The sequence below is a fragment of the Podarcis pityusensis genome (genome assembly GCF_964106645.2).
Source record: "Podarcis pityusensis genome assembly, chromosome: 10".
NCBI lineage: Eukaryota > Metazoa > Chordata > Lepidosauria > Squamata > Lacertidae > Podarcis > Podarcis pityusensis.
The window spans coordinates 13247937-13265269 of record NC_138035.1 but is presented as its reverse complement, the minus strand read 5'-3'; the positions used below and the strand labels follow the sequence as shown (position 1 = coordinate 13265269).

General features: G+C 45.9%; 1 protein-coding gene across 1 annotated transcript in view; it reads left to right on the top strand.

Annotated features, from left to right (window-relative positions):
- The window catches only part of ST8SIA1 (ST8 alpha-N-acetyl-neuraminide alpha-2,8-sialyltransferase 1), a 79630-nt gene that overhangs the window by 872 nt on the left and 61425 nt on the right, over positions 1 to 17333 (top strand). The gene's annotated exons all lie outside the window — the stretch shown is intronic.

The following is a 17333-nucleotide window of genomic DNA, read 5'->3' as shown; positions in this document are numbered from 1 at the left end:
AACTTGATGGAGCGTAGGACATTTCCCCCTGCAGAGCTTTCCTTCTGGCATCCCTCCTGGCTTCAGTAGATACTGATTTCCAAACAGGCAAGGGTGCGTCAATTTTTGGGTAGGGTGGCTTTATTTTTACATCGCCTTTATTGGAGACCCTCTTCCCCCAAAACAGTAACCCCGAGCTAATTCGTCGGCATAAGAAGCGAAGTCAAGTTGTGACACTGCAGCTTTGCAGAACGAACTTCCGCAGGATGGCAGCCTGAGCGGATGGAAATGATGGGCTTATCTGTATCAGAGCGAGAGATAAAGCATGTGACCTTTTAGAAATACTCACCAGGCTGCAATCCTGGGCTGTGTGCGGGAGAGGTAGTTTTCAAAGCGTTGAAAAGGACATGCCGGACAAGTTTGCTCCGGAAGCCTTGTGGAAGGATGCCGCTGGCTGCTAGAATGCTGTTATTTACAAAGCAAAGATATTAAAGCCATAAAGAGCAGAATGTGCTGCTGTGCTGTCAATCAAAGGGTCTGCAAGGGTGTCAGGAAGGCCACCTTGGCGGCACAGCACCCTTTGATTACACATCAGAGCAGCTGGAGAAGACAGGCCGAAATGTTTTGCAATCCCTCCTCTTTTGTTTGCTGCTGCCATCTTCCTGTATTGCCCTTGTGCCAAATCTGAATAAAGGAGATACAAAGAGTACTATTGGAGATTTTGTTTTTTGCTGGGGGGTGCGTGGGTGGGCGCAAGAGGAAGGGAAAGCTGGTTGCAAGAATTTCCGATCTATTCTGTCTGGCCTACAAATTGTGTGGCCGGTTTCCGCCCGCCACGTGCTGCCTTCGCAAGCTGAATGCAAAGATTATTGCTGCCCTGTCCTTTATTTCCCTGACCTCTGGTTCATATTTATTGAATGCACGAGCCCTGGACTCCCGGGTCGTAGTGAAACACTTGATAACGGCTATACCGCACTGGAGCTTGGATACGCCTTCTTCGATACACCTCCCTTCTTTTGTTCTCTCTCTCCCCCTCCTTTCTTGTCTGTGCCACTGTCTCTACATGTACATTTTCTTACTGGGGAGCCACCTCTGAAGTTTGCCACATTCAGTACTGGCAAAACTGCAGGGATTACGTCCCTGTCTGCTGCCCCGGTTGTGTGAAAGTGGCAGAGAATTGCTGGGGAAGGGGGAGGTTGAAGTGTAATGGTCTTGCTTGGGTTGTGGGCAGAGGGTTTGGCCAGGGGACAGATGGGGTTTTGGAGTTTCACAATGCTACCCTCCTTCACCTTTTTCAGTAATTCATAATATATACGTTGTTGGATTTATCGCCCAGCCACCCCCACAACTCATGGTCCGTATAAACAATAGCACGTTGTCTATATCGAAATACATTTATCCCTATAAATGTATAGGGTGGCCCTGTGGTCTAAACCACTGAGCCTCTTGGGCTTGCCAATCGGAAGGTCAGCGGTTCGAATCCCTGCAACTGAGTGAGCTCCCGTTGCTCTGTCCCAGCTCCTGCCAATCTAGCAGTTCGAAAGCAGGCCAGTGCAGGTAGATAAATAGGTACCGCTGTGCCAGGAAGGTAAATGGCAATTCCGTGCGCTCTGGTTTATATCACGGTGTTCTGTTGCGCCAGAAAGCGGTTTAGTCGTTCTGGCCACATGACCCGGAAAGCTGTCTGTGGACAAACACCGGCTCCCTCAGCCTGAAAGCGAGATGAGCGCTGCAACCCCATAGTCACCTTTGACTGGGCTTAACCATCCAGGGGTCTTTACCTTTACCTTTTTACATTTATCCCTATATCTAAATACATATCTGCATTTATCATCCCATTTCTAATTCATTTATCCCTATATCTTTTTTGATATTTTTTTTAATTGAAAGATTTTCCATAAGTAATAAAAGTGCGTTCAATGTCTCTGTTAGCATTTCCCTTGACTCCTGCTTCTCTCCACATTATTCACTCCCTCCTCCCCAGAGAGTAGTCTTTCTCTCCCCACACCCCAGAGGAAATAACAGTCCTGAGCTGATTCAAGTCTATTTTGTTTTCCTTTCATTTCTGTTTCCTCTGCAATTGCCCTCCTCCAGATGTTTCTGGAAGATCTCTCTCCCCTGCTCCACATGCCTCCAACCCAACCTCAATACATCAGATTTATGATTTTTAATCTCCTGTGTCCAGTCCTCACCTTTGCCACAGATTCTTCCTATTCAGCCTTTGGCCGTGCAGGATCACTCTGTAAAAAGGGCACAAGAACAGCAGTGCAAACTATAAAGCAAATGTGCTCAACTTATAAAGCAGGCAAAAAGGTAAAGGTAAAGGGACCCCTGACCATTAGGTCCAGTCGTGACCAACTCTGGGGTTGCGGCGCTCATCTCGCTTTATTGGCCAAGGGAGCCGATGTACAGCTTTCTGGTCATGTGGCCAGCATGACTAAGCCGCTTCTGGCGAACCAGAGGAGCGCACGGAAACGCCGTTTACTTTCCCACTGGAGCGGTACCTATTGATCTACTTGCACTTTGACATGCTTTCGAACTGCTAGGTTGGCAGGAGCAGGGACCGAGCAACGGGAGCTCACCCCGCTGCAGGGATTCGAACCACCGACCTTCTGATCGGCAAGTCCTAGGCTCTGTGGTTTAACCCACAGCGCCACCCGCATCCCTATAAAGCGAGTACGTTGCATTAATTAGGAACGGACCATCGCCCCATGTGTTTTCAATTAAAGTGAAAGCTGTCACGATCCGTTGAACAGAGGCACAAGGATTCCTGACCCATCTTTGCCACAGAGTCATTCTGCGGCCTGAGGCGAGTCACATTCTCATTCCCACTCTCACCCTCAGTTCCCTTACCTGTAAAATGGGAGCAATAGAGAACACCATAGGATTCTTATGGGGTGGGCCCATTTTAAAACAACAACAAAGCAATGAAGTGCTTTGCAAGCAGTGTTTTACAAGAACATTCCATGTTCACACCCTGTAGTCCATCCACAAGGCAGGCCCCCAAACATTCCCATTTTACAGATGAGAAACTGAGGCCGGCATAAAAACGTGTCTTGCCAGAGGTTGCGCAATTAGACAGCTGGGAAAGCTGAACCCTCTCCATGTGAATAAGAATGACTACATTGGCTCTGGCAGTATCTTTGTCAGAGTCAATGGGAAGAAAATCAAGAATTTAGGGCTGAGTAAAACAGGCCCAAAGAACAGATCGAACTCTTTTTTCCCCAAGGCCCTTGGAATTGGCTAAGCAAAGCCATGATCTCCTGATCAGTTCAAGGCTTGCCTTTCCCCTTTTTTATTAAGAAAAACTCCTGGAGCAATGGGGAGATGCTTAATGTCAGCCATGGGGAAAGGCTGGAGGGGAGGACTGGGAAAAACATGTTCCCTGCTTGACACACTGATCAGTGTGCTCTTGGAGCATGGCCAGCACCTGTCTCCCTGCTCCACGGAAGCCTTGGCTTGGATGAATGTCTATGCAGTCTGCATTGCATGGCCTGCCTTTTGCCGTTTACTCTGTTGCTTGGAGCCGAGCCAAGGTTCCCTCCCTCCCTCCTGGGCCACCAGCCAATCCCACAGAGATGGGACGATGGGATAGGTGAACCGTCACCCAGCTCAAAATCTTCCATCTAAGGGTCAGAGAGCTGTGCTCAAATGGGCACAAACTGCCCCAAAGTCCAGGTTTCTCACATGCACGATATTGTTAATATTGGAGGGCAAGGGATCACCGTTGGAGATAAGCGCAGATCCTAGTGCTGGGGCTTTATCGCCTCTCTCGGCTCGGACACACTTGGAGTCCGAAGGGTTTTCGTGGTCAAATCACGGCTGAGGAATGGATCCAGTACCAAGATACGTTGACCATGGAGCTGGTCATTGCTGGTGGTATTTGCACTCCTGCCTGACTACGAAGGCGAGAGGGTTGACACCCCCCATGTAGCAGAAGGTTTTTACGCAAAATGGGCCCGGTTCAACTCACATCATCTCCTGGCAGGGCTGGGAAAGACTCTCTGGAGGGCTGCTGCCAGCCTGGGTAGACAGTACTGTGCTAGATGGACTAATGGCTTGACTCTATATAATTTCCTATGAGATAGACTGCTTGTGGCTATGGAGGGTCCATTTAGCTATCACGGCTAAAAAACATCGAGACCCCCTGTGAATGTGTTCAGTCTTTTTTAAAAAGCTAGTAAACTAGAATCTTCCGTAAAGAATTAATAAAATCTTTCCATTTATTATCATGTATTCATACTCTGAGCTAGTAAACTAGAGTCTTTAAAAAAATAATCTTTTTTTATTATGTACTCCAAGCTAGAATCTTTTTAAAAATAATTAATAAAATCTTTTAATTTTTTTATTGTGTACTTATACTCCAAGCTAGTTAACTAGGATCCTTTAAAAAGAATTAATAAAACCTTTTTTTAAATTATTTTTTATTACGCACTCATACTCCAGGCTAGTAAACATGAATCTTTTAAAAAGGAATTAATAAAATCTTTTAATTTTTCATTGCATACTTGCACTCCGTCTTTTCGCAAGCCCACTCTTTGGAGGGTATGTGATGCTGCTGCAAAGCTTTCCATAGGCAACTGTTGGACTAATTGGGACTTTGGCCTGATTCAGCACAGCTCTTGGCATCTTCTTTTGCAGTATTGGTACCAAATTTACACCTTAAATGTAAATGGGATAATCCATTTAAGTAACAGCACTAAGATCCTACTGACTTGGACAAACTCAAGCTTCCATCTATATGTGGCACAGAAGGTTCGCCTGTATAAATCTGGCACTGTGTTAAATAGACTCAGGGTTTTTACTGAGGGCCTGCCGGCAATCAGTTTTACACTGTTATTCGCAAAAGGGACTGCACTGGTTTTTTGCCCGCTTTCTGTTGGAACATTGATATCTTCTGGTTTAAAACAATGGGAATAAGTGACCTGTTAAGACGAGACTTCTCAGACCAGAATCACAGCTTAGATTAACCTTGCAGTGTCTTGTAGTAGTGAATTCTGTATCTCAAGAGCGTTCAAAGAGACCTGCTGGATCAAAGCAGACTCCCATCTCGCCCATCATCCTTTTCTCACAGTGGCTAGCCAGATGTTCCAGCCCACAAATGATAAATTGGTACCTTGGGAGTTTTTTGGGGGTCTTTATGTTTTCTTCCTGAAACATTTTGCAACTCAGGTTTATTGGATAGTCCCTAAGCCGTAGTTTTATGTGAGGGAGAGAGGCCTTCCACCTTCTGCATTCTCTCCATGATGACGCATTCCTCACCTGTCACATCCAATTTATGGAAAAACCTGGAGGTTTTCCAGAACCGCAACCATTTCTATTTGGACAGGCATTTTCTGTTAAGGAGAGAAAAACAGCTCAATGGAAGAACTTCTGCCCTGTATGCAGAAGGCCCCAGGTGTCTCCAGGTAGGGTTGGGGAAAACTATCTGAGACCCCAGAGAGTTGGTGATAGTCAGAGTAGATCAGAGGTGTATATATATATATGGACACGGGTGGCGCTGTGGGTTAAACCACAGAGCCTAGGACTTGCCAGTCAGAAGGTCAGCGGTTCGAATCTCAGCAACAGGGTGAGCTCCTGTTGCTCAGTCCCTGTTCCTGCCAACCTAGCAGTTCGAAAGCATGTCAAAGTGCAAGTAGATAAATAGGTACCACTCTGGCGGGAAGGTAAACGGCATTTCCTTGCGCTGCTCTGGTTTGCCAGAAGCGGCTTAGTCATGCTGGCCACATGACCCGGAAGCTGTACGCCGGCTCCCTCGGCCTATAGAGCGAGATGAGCGCTGCAACCCCAGAGTCTGTCACGACTGGACCTAATGGTCAGGGGTCCCTTTACACACACACACACATATATAATATCATTTTCAACAATTATTAAACATACTTTTATATCTTATACAAATCTGAAAATTTTCCAATCTTTTCACTTTGTTTACATTTCTTACTTTCACTATTACATTTAAATATCATAACTAATGTCTCTCTTCTTTCTCTTCTTTGCAGTATTTCATATATTCCTCCTTACAAACTTCTTGTAGTCCTACTAGTGTAATTTGTTGATTACAGTTGCTCTTCAAATAGTTTGTATATTTCTTCCAATCTTCTGTAAATCTCTGGTCCCACAGCTTTCGAATCCTTCCTGTCATTTTATCCAAGATCAGAGGTTTTCAACCTTTTTGGGTCCACAGCTCCCTTGTCCAACTACATTCTTTCCGCGGCATCCCTGTGGGGCTCAGGAGCTCAGTTATGACACCCTTTGCCTGCAGAGCCGGCAGCCCCTCACCCTTTTTCGAATACCCTTCCCTTGTAGAGTGTTCCCACAGCCTCCTCCCCTCTTCCTTCTCATTGGGAGTCCTCCAGGCAGCTGCTGCTGCCCCCCGGTCTCTGAATTGCCCCCCGCCCCAAAGAGAGGTGCCCACAGGGGCCTGGGAAGCACCCCCTGGTCAGCCCCAGAGGCACCATTCGCCTGAGGACCTTATAGCAAGGGCTGCTTCAACAAGCAGCTGTGCAAGCCTCTGGGAGGTAGAGACACAAGAGGGCATCAGAGGAGGGATGGAAGGAAAGAGGGACAGAGACCAGGGTCACCCACGTCACCCCTGACCATCATTCAAGGCACCCAAGGGTGCTACCGCACACTGGTTGAAAACCACCGAAGTAGACAGTACTGAACTAGATGACAAGGGATTTAAATCTATGGCACTTGATCTTTGGCATGTTTTAATTATTGCATTGTTTTCTACTCCACTGCACAATTTGTCATTCGTACACATGCAGAAAGGCGAGATTCCTAAGGGCTGTTTGCGCTGAACGCATCTTGGATGTGGGTACCAGTTTCTTGTAGGAACTTATGCATGTCCTGCGTGCTTGCAAGAACACATGATGGACACACACAGAACTACCTCTTATATGCAGGTTGAGTCTGTCACAAAGGATGATGATCTATTAAACTTATTAGTTGCTTGTCACCCGAAGGTCTCCAAGCGACTTATAGTAAAAAATAATAATACAATACAATACAATACATAATACCATAGTTCACCCTCCACAAAGCTACAGTTCCCTGCACCCATTGCAAACTACAGTTCTGAGAATTCTCTTTATCTCTTTTCTTCTTTATTTCTTTTCTTTTTCACCTTTATTTCTTTTTCTTCTTTATTTCTTTTCTTTTTCACCTCTCCTCAACTGCCTTTCCTTCACATTCCTCCTTTAACAGAGAGAGAAAAAGGATAATCTCCATAATTCTTCTTTTTGAAACTCTACTTTTAGAAAACATTAAGGGTTTCATCCAAGAAACAATGTATTTATATATAATCTTGGCTTCCAAACATTCAAGTCACAACTTGCTATAATGCATAAGATGTTATGATTATATGTTATGGCCATAATCACACCATATACTTAAAAGGGCTATGATACCATAAAAGCACATTGTATCACACACAGTATCACAAAAGTGCTTTAAATGCACGGTGCGACACACGGCCTGTGTTGGTGTGTTTTCTGTGGCGCCCTGTACTTTTGTTTCCAAATTCCCTCAGCCAGATCCCTCTGAACCCCTTCAAACCAGCCTCTGCCAACTGCGCACTTTATAGATGTTGCTCACATCTCACATTTGCCAGTGTTCAAAATTAGCCAGGCGTGTTTTGCTACTGGCACAGGTCCAGTTGCGATTATGTGGAGATTTCTGGGCGCCAGCTTGGCAACCACAGTTTACAAACCTCTGCCTTAGTCCGTAGTTAATAGCATGTCCAATTCCCTTGTGTGTGTGTTTCTCCTTCTTGCGTACTGGGAAGAGAGAATTGTTGTAAGAGCAAGCTACAGTCAAGCAATGTAGTTGAGATCGTAGAATTGTAGGGTTGGAAAAGGACCCCAACCCCCCCGGCAAATAGACATTCCATTGTTGGGACCGTAACCTAGGATTAAGGTGCTATTTGGAGCCTAGCTTATATATCTCAGTTTCTAACACTGCCTTTAAACCATGCTTTAAACTTGCACAGTCCCTCACTGGCTGCGGGATGGAAGGCTGGCTGAATGGTGAAAATTAAGTTCAAACTCACCCTCTTCTGAATGTGTTTGTTGTAATCGCCTTGGTTCTTTCTGATCTCCTCTCATTGGCTATGCTAAAGTTTTCTTTTGGGGAGACGTTGCATGGGACTGGGGGAACTTGTGGCCCTCCAGATTCTGGGGCTACAACTCCCACTAGCCCCAGAAAGCATGGCCAATGGTCAGGGTTGATGGGCGGTGTAGTCCAGTAACACCTGGAGTTTCCACGCCCTGCATTCCCAAAGAATGACTGAGTCATCCCTTACTTGTTGGCATGTTGTTTGTCTCGAGAGACAGTGGAGTATGCCTCTGGGGGTGAAGTCAAACCATAGAATCATAGAATTGTAGAGTTGGAAGGGACCCTGAGGTCATCTAGGCAGGTGTGCTGGTCCCAGGGGTTAACCCGAGCAATGCGGTCCAGGTCCGGTCCCGAATCCAAGGATTCCGCGAGGAGTCAGTCCGACAGGGCCAAGGCAGGACACAAGGTAGGAAACCAGGCAAGGTCAGGCACAGGGTCTCAGGCAGGTTCTAGCAAACAGCAATGTTGCTCCCGCAACCTGGGGCGGGGTCCAACAGCCTTTTATCTTTGTCGGGGTAACGGCCGGTCCTGACCCCCCAGTGACTCACCTCCCTATTTCGCCCGAAGGCGAGCACTCCTCCTGCGAGTACTCAGGTCTCTCCTTCTCTCAGACCTTAGTCTCTGCAGCTTGGGAGATGTCGGTGGGTTACTAGACCCAGGGGCCGCCTCAGCATCTCCTGACCCAACTGGTAGTGGAGCAGCTGTAAGTGATGGCCCAGCTGAAGGCAACGAGGTAATCCCCGCATCTGGAGCCAGGGCAGGCTCAGGCCCCTGACTCGGCCCAGCTGGTGCTTGTTGCAAGGGAACCTGCGCAGACTGGGACTCTTCAGGATCAGGCCCCAGACTTGGTTCAGATGATGCCGGAGGCAAGAGATCCGGTGCGGACTGAGACTCCTCTGGTTCCGAGTCCGAACCCAAGTCCCAGGCCATCACAGCAGGAATCTCAGCGACAGCATCCTTTATAGATGGCCACCCAACCTCTGCTTAAAAACCTCCAAGGAAAGAGAGTCTACCACCTCCCGAGGGAGACTGTTCCACTGTCAAATAACCCTAACTGTCAGAAAGTTCTTCCTGATGTTGCGTCGGAATGCCAGCGGCCATGCCCTGTTCTGAATGCTGCCCCTGGCAAGTTTGGGAGGGGGAGCAGAGGGCTCTTCCTTGCTGATCCTGGGCTCTGGGGCGCAGTAATGATCCATAGAAGCCTAGAATTGTAGAGTTGGAAGGGACCCCAGAGGAAGTCCAGTGTTTCCCAAACTTGGGTCTCCAGCTGTTTTTGGACTACAACTCTCATCATCCCTTGCTAGCAGGACCACTGGTCCAGGGATAATGGGAACTGAAAGGGTCATGGGATTGCAGTTGCAAAGGCTGCTGGGATTGCTAGACGTTTTCCCGCTCTTTTGTGAGCTATATCACAAACAGATGTGCAAATATGGAGAACTGAACATAAGCTTGGAAAAATGAGAAATAGAAATACAGTGGTACCTCAGGTTACAGACTCCGCTAACCCAGAAATAGTACCTCAGGTTAAGGACTTTGCTTCAGGATGAGAACGGAAGTCGCACAGCGGCGGCGCGGAGGCAGCGGGAGGCCCCATTAGCTAAAGTGGTACCTCAGGTTAAGAACAGTTTCAGGTTAAGAACGGACCTCCGGAACGAATTAAGTTCTTAACCCGAGGTACCACTGTAAGCAGATCGGTCCACTGCTAGCTGTGGCTGTTCTGACCTAGTCAAGCTGTGCCTTGGCGCATCTCCAGCAAAAGGGAGGCGCATGTGAGGGAGCCCACATGCCTGCAATAGTCATACTGATGTTTTTCTCGTGCATCCTCTGCGGTGTAATGGCTAGATGTTTGAGTGTCCAGCTCCAGCTTTGCTTCAGCCACCATCTCCTTCACAAACGGCCTTCGAGAAGCGAGTCTCGCCTTCCGTCTCCCCACCCCAGAACTGCCTCCCTGCTTATTAAAGGCAAGGGCTTTGCAAGAAAAGGGGCAATTCAGCTCCGAAAGAAATTATACACTGGCCCTTTCTCATAATGCCTAATTCTCGTGGGAGAGTGGCATGTGAAACGAGAGCCAGGCATATAATATCTATATTATGAAGAAGCAGGCCAAAATAAAGAGGCCTTTGTATGGATGCTGGAGAACCCAATCAATTAATTGCCATTTTGTGGAGAGCTGACCAGAAGCTATCCAGATTCTTGGAGCGGAAAGCCTTCATCTGTCTGTGTTTCTTTCTCTCTGCCTCTATTCCTCACTCCCTCCCTTCCCAAAGTGCAGTTTAAGGGGGTTTTAAAGTTTAAAACTTACTTGTCTCATTTGGGGAGCTATGGGCATGTCTAGAATTCGGAGACTGCTGTGGACTCCCGTCCCCATTCAACAGACGGAAAGAAAGAGAGTGTACACACACACACACACACACTTTGCTTTTCTATTTGGTGCAGCAGAATTAAAAGAGATCCTCTGGAATTTGCATTACTTTACATAGAGTCTCCCCCAAAACCACCATCAAATGAAAGCTGGCATTGGTAATTGGTGTTAAATAGTGGGAAAGATGGATGAAGGACACAGCTCTGTTAGATTCACAGCTCTTTATTACAGCAGTTAGAACTGCTCCTGGAGTTAGACACACTGTAGCTTAGCTGGCTGCTTTATATAATTCTAAGTAACTTGTAACAGTAAGGTAAAGGTAAAGGTAAAGGTAAAGGTAAAGGTAAAGGGACCCCTGACCATTAGGTCCAGTCGTGACCGCCTCTGGGGTTGCAGCGCTCATCTCGCTTTATTATCTTTAATATATCTCGGCTTACAGCTTCTGGGTCATGTGGCCAGCATGACTAAGCCGCTTCTGGCGAACCAGAGCAGTGCACGGAAATGCTGTTTACCTTCCTGCCGGAGCGGTACCTATTTATCTACTTGCACTTTGACGTGCTTTTGAACTGCTAGGTTGGCAGGAGCAGGGACCGAGCAACGGGAGCTCAACCCGTTGCGGGGATTCGAACCGCCGACCTTCTGATAGGCAAGGTTTAACCCACAGCGCCACCCGCGTCCCAACTTGTAATAGTAACAACTCCCAGCTATCTAACCAATCAGTGAGCGACAGTTCTCAATCCTTCATTTGCATACTGGTGGCTCTGAGTGAGAACTGCAACTAATCTTAATACATAACAGTTGGCACAATTTTCTTTTTTTTAAAAAATACAGATCTGGTGCTTTCCCATGCAACAAGAACATTGAGCCGGTGTGGTGTAGTGGTTAGAGTTTCGGACTAGGGCCTGGGAGACCAGGGTTCAAATCCCCGCCATGGGGCTCAGTGGGTGAGCTTGGGCCACTCGCTGCCTCTCAGCCTAACCTACCTCACAGGATTGTTGTGGGGGATTAAATGAGGAGGGGGGAATCTTGTACACCACCTTGAGCTCCTGAAAACATACTCTCCAGCATTTCTCCAATGAAAATAGGACATCCTATTCCATAATAATAATAATAATAATAATAATAATAATAATAATAAACCCCGCCTATCTGACTCGGTTGCACCAGCCACTCTGGCTTCCAACATGCATAAAAACATAATAAAATGTTAAACATTAAAAACTTCCCCATACAAGGGATGTCTTCAGATGTCTTCAAAAGGTTGCATAGTTACTTATCTCCTTAGCTCTGGGGTCCCATAACTCCATACCCTCCAACATTTCTCCGATGAAAACAAGGACATCCTAAGGAAAAGCGGGCATTCTGGGATCAAATCAGAAACCAGGGCAGCTTCTGTAAATCCAGGAATGTCCCTGGAAAATAAGGTCGTTTGGAAGGTCTGTTGGAGTAAAGGCAGGATGTGAATGAAATAAGTAATAAATAATATTGATCCAAGGCTCGGATCTTTGAGCTAAATGTTGACTATGGAGAACTTTGGGCTCGGCTTTGTTCCTAAGGTAGCTCCTTCTCCCTCCCCAAGGCTTTCATGAGGCTGCTGAAGAAGAGCTGTCTTGCCCTGAGACTGCTAGAGAGGTCAAATAACCTCATTGCCTGAGGAGAGAGGGTGAGGGCATCTATTTAAGCTGTCTGTCAGCCTGAGATGTGGATGGAAAGCAGCTCCTGTGAACAAAAACCAAGTCTAAATATATGTAACCCCAGTGTTATTTTATCTTGTATTGCTTGGGTTCCTTCCCCTTAATCTGGCCGCTCCTGCAAAGCAGGGAGGTGGCTCAAAATGCCCTCAAACAACTAACCATCTAGTCTGCTCCCTGCCTCAATCTTTTGGCCCAACAAACAGCAGAAGTATGCTGAAATCTAAGCAAACACTAAGCAAAGCATCTTCCCTCTAATGCCCAGTGTGTCACCAGTCATACAGCTCCCATGTGAGAGCATAATGCACAATGGAAGTTTTAAGTGTCTGTCCCAGTCCCGTAATGCAGCTGCTTCAAGGAGATATATATGGGTGAGGAGTCGGCAGTGCACGTGGTCTGTACCAGGAATCAGAAGTTTTAAATTGCGTTTAGAAAATGGATTTCGCAATAGTTTGTGCTGTTTCTCACTGGGGTAGGGTTCCGGTGGCCAAAACTCATCAGCCTCCACAGACGGAACAGGGCGTCTGTCCAAAGCACAGACGCATTTTGCTGAAAAATACTACGAATGCAGTTAAATTGGTCAGCAATTGCGATGTTGTTTTTAATCTAATCGGTATGTGAGAGGCTAAACTTGACTATTCACGTTATTCGCTATTTCCCCCAGTTCTTTCGATTTACGTATCCCTTCACACAGAAATAGTCCTGAAGCGATTTGCAATGCATGCAATAAAAGTCCATTAGAACAAAACAAATGTACTCAAGGCATTGAGCCACAAAAATAATCTAGCTAAGTAAAATCAAATAAAAAATAAAATGACTTTCTGGAAGACTTCGGCTGTCCACTGTTGTGGGGGGAGGGGGGAGAAGTATGCTAGGCTAAGAGGAATCTTTGTTCTCTTTCTCTACCCCCCCCCAATAAATTTTATTAAAGTTTTGGGGAAAAATATATACCAAAGTTGATATCAAATACCCAATATCTTTTATAATATCAAAGATAAAGGAAACTAATCTAAGTCAAAACACAAAGCAAGGCAAGGCCTTCTTCCACCGGCCTTCTCCACCCTCTAGTCTCTGCCTCTCAATTTGTATTCTATTACTGTATTTTTCGCTCTATAAGACGCACCAGACCACAAGACGCACCTAGTTTTTGGAGGAGGAAAACAAGAAAAAAAAATTCGGAATCTCAGAAGCCATAACAGCAAGAGGGATCGCTGCGCAGTGAAAGCATCAACTCCTCTTGCTGTTCTGGCTTCTGGGATAGCTGTGCAGCCTGCATTCGCTCCATAAGACGCACACACATTTCCCCTTACTTTTTAGGAGGGAGAAAGTGAGTCTTATAGAGCAAAAAATACGGTATTTTATGTACTGTGGCTTGCCGTTGTTTTATTGATTATAGTTTAGAAATCATTCATTGTAACTGTTGAGTGGATTTCTCTTTAACTTTTATATGTTGATATTATTATTTTGTACTATTCTAATAATTGTTGAATGTTACTTTATTTGATGTAGGTTGCTTATTTTAAAGTTTGTTTTATTATCACGTTTTTGTATTGCATTAGATTGTTATAAGACGTACATTTTTTTGTTTCTTCGGCTTGTAAACCGCCTCAGGTATTGTAAGATAGAAAGGCAGTATACAAATAAAAAATGATGATGATGAAGAAAAAGAGGAAAAGAAAAAGGAACAAGAGGGGAACTTCAATTCTAGTCTCCCCAAATAGGGGGCGTGTTATACATGGAAAAATACGGCACATCCTCCCTGGCAGATGGCCGTCGTAGCCTCTTATTAAATGCACCAAGAGCAGCACCTAGAACAAACTTCCTCAACCTCGGCCCTCCAGATGTTTTGAGACTACAATTCCCATCATCCCTGACCACTGGTCCTGCTAGCTAGGGATCATGGGAGTTGTAGGCCAGAAACATCTGGAGGGCCGAGGTTGAGGAAGCCTGACCTAGAACTAAGCCTAGTGAATATCCCTTGGGAAGAGAAATAAGAAGGAAAGAGTTTGTTGTGCAGCAAAGTGGCGCTAACTTTACATGAGAAATCAAACTACTTGTTTCTGCCGTTGAGTAGATCATTCCCAAGGTAGGGCTGGGCAGTATATTGATATATCATCTTAAAGTCCATATCATGATGCTGGTTTCATAATTTTTGACCTAGCAATACAGTGGTACCTCGGGTTAAGTACTTAATTGGTTCTGGAGGTCTGTTCTTAACCTGAAACTGTTCTTAACCTAAAGCACCACTTTAGCTAATGGGGCCTCCTGCTGCTGCCGCGCCGCCGGAGCACGATTTCTGTTCTTATCCTGAAGCAAAGTTCTTAACCTGAAGTACTATTTCTGGGTTAGCGGAGTCTGAAACCTGAAGCGTATGTAACCTGAAGCGTATGTAACCCGAGGTACCACTGTATATTGTGCATCGTAATATGTGTGTGTGTACTATGCAAACATCACAGTGTGGGTGGGGCAAAAGAGTGAAGCCAGCCAATGCCTGTAAGATAGCTCCATCCTTATTTCAGACATGGTAATACAGTGATACCTCGGGTTAAGAACTTAATTCATTCTGGAGGTCCGTTCTTAACTTGAAACTGTTGTTAACCTGAGGTACCACTTTAGCTAATGGGGCCTCCCACTGCCGCCACATGATTTCTGTTCTCATCCTGAAGCAAAGTTCTCTTTAAAAGTAATAATAATTTTTTTATTATGAATTTCAAAATAACAGTTTATCAAAAATACATCATCCTCATTTCCCCCCCATTTTCCCCCTCCCCACTGAAGCAAAGTTCTTAACCCAAGGTACTATTTCTAGGTTAGTGGAGTCTGTAACCTGAAGCATCTGTAACCTGAAGCGTCTGTAACCCGAGGTACCACTGAATATCAGTATATCATGATGTTTGGTAGTCACTAGCTGAAGATCTTAGCCCCGTTGTATATTTCCGTGTGCTTTGCAAACCAAATGCAAGTTCTGGCCCAGGATGCTGGCATCAGTGCACCCTCCACAGTTTGACTTTCTTTGGAAGCCAGTGCATTTTTAAAGCAGTTCTCCCTACAGAATATTAAGCCGCCTTCCCTTTTTCTCTCTCTCTCCCTCACACACACAGAGTGTTATGCAAGCGGATTTTGACTGCAGGCTTTGCTAAACATAGAGCATCCAGCAGACATCCTCTTTCAGAACTTGCTGTAACAATGTCAGGGGCGAGTGTCTCACTGAGAGAGAGAGGTTTTTCTGCATTCCCATCCCTAAGTTTCACTTTGGACTGATGCAGTCCCTGACAGTTACATAACAGAGACCTTTCCCGCAAGGCATTTCAAGGTAAACTTGCGGCTGCACTGCAGATCACTTGGCTAGCTCAGAGCCGGTGCTGTTTTGATTCCCCAAGGACTGTCTTTTTTTGGGTTGTTTCCTCTTGCTCCTCTAGACCAATAGTTTTGAGGGAAGATATTTGAGCAAACAAAATGTTTCTAAAAGCCAAATTGCAGAAGATATATTAGATTAGTTCAAGGAATTAACCTCAATTCTTTTTATTGCCCGTTCCTTTCAAAGATCTAAGACAGGGGTCAGCAACCTTTTTCAGCCGTGGGCCGGTCCACCGTCCCTCAGACCATGTGGTGGGCCAGACTATATTTTGAAAAAAAATAATGAATGAATTCCCATGCCCCACAAATAACCCAGAGATGCTTTTTAAATAAAAGGACACATTCTGCTCATGTAAAAACACCAGGCAGGCCCCACAAATTACCCAGAGATGCATTTTAAATAAAAGGACACATTCTACTCAAGTAAAAACACGCTGATTCCCAGACCATCTGTGGGCCGGACTGAGAAGGCGATCGGGCCGGATCCAGCCCCCCGGCCTTAGGTTGCCTACCCCTAATCTAAGATATCCTGCTGATTCGATATCAGGCAGGGACCTTCACTTTCCCCTTTTTGGCGTCTGCTAAATACATCGTTACTTAGGCAAACCTACCCAGATATCTTAAATATTGCTGTGTGTTTTAATCTGTGTTTAGTTTATTGCTGATCTTAATGTTTTGAATCTTCACAACTTTTGTTTTTAGCTGTTTTACTGATAGTTGTATTGTTTTATTCTTTTGGGAAACCGCTTTGGGGTTCTTACAATCAAGCAGTGTACAAATTTTGTGGAATAGTAAACAAAATTCCCAGCGTTCACTGGAAAGAGAGACTGGTAGTTAAACCACTCTGGGAGTTGTTGCTCTGGAAGGAAAACAGGGGTCTCCTATTTCAGCGGGGTGAAAAGTGTAGTGGTTAGAGCATGGGTAGGCAAACTAAGGACCGGGGGCCGGATCTGGCCCAATCGCCTTCTCAATCCGGTCCGCGGCCGGCCGGGGAATCAGCATGTTTTTACATGAGTAGAAAGTGTGCTTTTATTTAAAATGCATCTCTGGTGTATTTGTGGGGCATAGGAATTCATTCATTTCCCTCCCAAAAATATAGTCTGGCCCCCCACAAGGTCTGAGGGACAGTGGACCGGCCCCCTGCTGAAAAAGTTGGCTGACCCCTGGGTTAGAGTGTTGGACCCAGGAGACCAGGGTTCAAATTTCCACTTGGCCATGCAGCTCACTAGGTGACCTTGGGCCAGTCGCTGGCCCTCTGCCCAACCTAACTCACAAGGTTGTTGTGGGGATTAGATGAGGAGGGAGAGAACCACGTATGCCACCCTGAGCAACTTGGAGAAAATGTGGGATAACAAATAGAATAAGTAAATAATAAAGAATAAGTAAAGCACTCTCAAGAAACTACAGTTCCCAGGATTCTTTGGGGGGAGCCTTGACTGTTATCATGGTATCATAGTGCTTTAAATGTAATGTGTGGATGTGGCCTAATTCTGGTTTTGCCCCATCCTCCGTAGAGCGTAAGCCTCTTAATCTCAGGGTTGTGGGTTCGAGCCCCATGTCAGGCAAAAAATAAATAAATTCCTGCATTGCAGGGGGTTGGACTAGATGACCCTTGTGGTCCCTTCCAACTCTACAATTCTGTGATTCTAGGACAGCACTGGGATAGAGGAAGAAGATGAGGAAGCTGACAGGAAGTCCCACCCCCAGACTGGTTGTAAGAAAGGCAGACAGGTGGAGGCTGGTTGAGGGCTTAACTGAGGTTGGTGGAGCAGCTGCCCCATTCATCCTCAAGGACCAGCTATCACGGTCCAGAAATCAGGATGCTG